This window comes from Megalopta genalis, chromosome 10 (genome assembly GCF_051020955.1).
Source record: "Megalopta genalis isolate 19385.01 chromosome 10, iyMegGena1_principal, whole genome shotgun sequence".
Lineage (NCBI taxonomy): Eukaryota > Metazoa > Arthropoda > Insecta > Hymenoptera > Halictidae > Megalopta > Megalopta genalis.
Genome location: NC_135022.1, coordinates 24,351 through 27,884, shown reverse-complemented (window position 1 = coordinate 27,884; position 3,534 = coordinate 24,351). Strand labels below are relative to the sequence as shown.

General features: G+C 45.6%; 1 non-coding gene across 1 annotated transcript; it reads right to left on the bottom strand.

Annotated features, from left to right (window-relative positions):
• Positions 1 to 216: 216 nt before the first annotated feature.
• Positions 217 to 2,137, bottom strand: LOC143260221 (small subunit ribosomal RNA). Its single transcript, XR_013034346.1, has one exon. It is a non-coding gene; the product is annotated as a small subunit ribosomal RNA (ribosomal RNA).
• Positions 2,138 to 3,534: the final 1,397 nt, after the last annotated feature.

The window sequence follows — 3,534 nt, the reverse complement described above, 5'->3', positions numbered from 1 at the left end:
TATATCTCTCTCTCTTTGAAAGATTTGTTGTGGCCTACGCAACGCAGATCAAAGGCCTAATACGTGTAGTACACACGTCTGGCCGTGTAAATCACGCACGAATGATCTGGCGGGCTCAACAATATCTTTTTTTTTTATATGAATTCTTATCCACAAACTAATCGAATTCATTTTCTCTCCTCCTCTCCTCTCTCTTTGAGATATATTGGAACATTGTAATGATCCTTCCGCAGGTTCACCTACGGAAACCTTGTTACGACTTTTACTTCCTCTAAATAATCAAGTTTGGTCATCTTCCCGGCATCATCGGCAATGCCGAAACATTGCCGCGCACCAGTCCGAAGACCTCACTAAATCATTCAATCGGTAGTAGCGACGGGCGGTGTGTACAAAGGGCAGGGACGTAATCAACGCGAGCTTATGACTCGCGCTTACTGGGAATTCCTCGTTCATGGGGAATAATTGCAAGCCCCAATCCCTAGCACGAAGGAGGTTCAGCGGGTTACCCGGGCCTTTCGGCCAGGGAACACACGCTGATTCCTTCAGTGTAGCGCGCGTGCGGCCCAGAACATCTAAGGGCATCACAGACCTGTTATTGCTCAATCTCGTGCGGCTAGAAGCCGCCTGTCCCTCTAAGAAGATTTGTTTGTACGTTGGTAGTAAAAACCCCACCGGCAGAAGCCGAGAGCCTTCGAGATACCATAATTACGTCTATTTAGCAGGCTAGAGTCTCGTTCGTTATCGGAATTAACCAGACAAATCGCTCCACCAACTAAGAACGGCCATGCACCACCACCCACCGAATCAAGAAAGAGCTATCAATCTGTCAATCCTTCCGGTGTCCGGGCCTGGTGAGGTTTCCCGTGTTGAGTCAAATTAAGCCGCAGGCTCCACTCCTGGTGGTGCCCTTCCGTCAATTCCTTTAAGTTTCAGCTTTGCAACCATACTTCCCCCGGAACCCAAAAGCTTTGGTTTCCCGGAAGCTGCCCGCCGAGTCATCGTAGGAACTTCGGCGGATCGCTAGCTGGCATCGTTTATGGTTAGAACTAGGGCGGTATCTGATCGCCTTCGAACCTCTAACTTTCGTTCTTGATTAATGAAAACATTTTTGGCAAATGCTTTCGCTTCTGTCCGTCTTGCGACGATCCAAGAATTTCACCTCTAACGTCGCAATACGAATGCCCCCATCTGTCCCTATTAATCATTACCTCGGGGTTCCGAAAACCAACAAAATAGAACCGAGGTCCTATTCCATTATTCCATGCACACAGTATTCAGGCGAAGGTAGCCTGCTTTGAGCACTCTAATTTGTTCAAAGTAAACGTACCGGCCCACCTCGACACTCAGTGAAGAGCACCGCGATGGGATATTAGTTGGACCGCCCCGTGAAGAGCAAAGCCCACCGGTAGGACGTACCACATAATGCCAGTTAAACACCGCGAGCGATGAACCGACACTGTGACACACAGATTCAACTACGAGCTTTTTAACCGCAACAACTTTAATATACGCTATTGGAGCTGGAATTACCGCGGCTGCTGGCACCAGACTTGCCCTCCAATGGATCCTCGTTAAAGGATTTAAAGTGTACTCATTCCGATTACGGGGCCTCGGATGAGTCCCGTATCGTTATTTTTCGTCACTACCTCCCCGTGCCGGGAGTGGGTAATTTGCGCGCCTGCTGCCTTCCTTGGATGTGGTAGCCGTTTCTCAGGCTCCCTCTCCGGAATCGAACCCTGATTCCCCGTTACCCGTTACAACCATGGTAGGCGCAGAACCTACCATCGACAGTTGATAAGGCAGACATTTGAAAGATGCGTCGCCGGTGCTATAAGACCATGCGATCAGCACAAAGTTATTCAGAGTCACCAAAGCAAACGATGGACGAGTGTAAACACCCGCCACCGATTGGTTTTGATCTAATAAAAGCGTTCCTACCATCTCTGGTCGGAACTCTGTTTTGCATGTATTAGCTCTAGAATTACCACAGTTATCCAAGTAAATTTTAGTACGATCTAAGAAACCATAACTGATTTAATGAGCCATTCGCGGTTTCACCTTAATACGGCATGTACTGAGACATGCATGGCTTAATCTTTGAGACAAGCATATGACTACTGGCAGGATCAACCAGGGAACTATACAATATGTATATATAAAATGGACAAAATTTAAATCCTTTTCCATCGTCGCCTGTTTCATATATATATGTCAGGTCGACACACCACTTTTCTCTTTCAAATATGTACAAGTTTTGCCACATTCCGCGCTTGTAACATATCTTCTTTAACGCTCAATTTCTTTCATTTTTCTACCATACAGATATTTTACCGTACGCCCAAAAACGTACGTATTATATTTTTGTTCTATCATAAAATCACATTTTTCTACGTACGCCAGCTTCGTACGTTTCTATCTTTGCCTTCATAAAATCACAAGATAATTTTATCTTCAAGAGTCTCGCTATTAACATCTTGTAAGATAAATGTACGTCCCAGCTAAAACGTACAAATACTTCAAGTTAAGTAATAATATATCATCGCTATTGACAAATTTTTAAGATCCAAGACACAGTTCTCTCTATATGTTTTAATATTTTTTATGTACTCAAATATATTCAAAGGAAAAAGTACATGGGTGATGCCATAGTCGTGGAAGCGCGTACGCTCACGCTGATCTTCTGACCGCCGGAAGCACGAAACCTCTGATCTGGGCAAAATCGGCAAGCCGAGGAAGAACGGACAGGACACATGCTGGACTGGCGAGAAAGCGTGTTCTTCCGCTCGCGCTAGGCATTTCGATTTCTGACACCTCTTGATTTAAAAAATCAGTTTTTTGATAGTTTTCTCTCTCCACTGGGCTATTCATTTTAGCCACAGTTTTCAATTGGTACGATTTGCTTCCAAATCTTACAGATGCATTTTAAAAAATTTTTCCATCGCTCGGACAGAAGAGTCGATTGCTCAGTGAGTACGAGTATACATACAAAGTGCATACGGGTAACCAACCCCGTAGGGCTTGCCACATATGGGCCATTCGGTCAAAGACACCGACCCGTGGCCACGCTGTGTGGAGAAAAGTCCGTAACGTAAACGGCACGAAACAGTCAGGACCGAAGCCCCGAAGGAGCTCTGAGACAGCTTCTCGACCGAGATCGTAGAATTGGCCCAAAACCCGCTCTGCTCCGTCCGCCTCGCACGGACCGTGTATCTCTTATAGATACCGAACGGCCGGCAAGGACGCCGGCGCCGCCGGCCGAATAGCACGCGCGCTTATGAGTGTAAACCGCCGCGGCAACAGACCGCCCGGCCGTGCTGTTGTAACATAGCGCGTGAACGAACGAAAAAAAAATTTATAGTAAACATTAAAATAAATTACATTACCGTAAACTAGACAAAAAATTACACATTTTTTCCCAATATGAAAATTTTCACAAACTTTTCAAAGTCCCATCGCATCGAGTAAACTTTTTTAATAACGCTTCCGCACGATTCTAAATGCTTAATCCATATGTGAAATCGATCACTGATCACG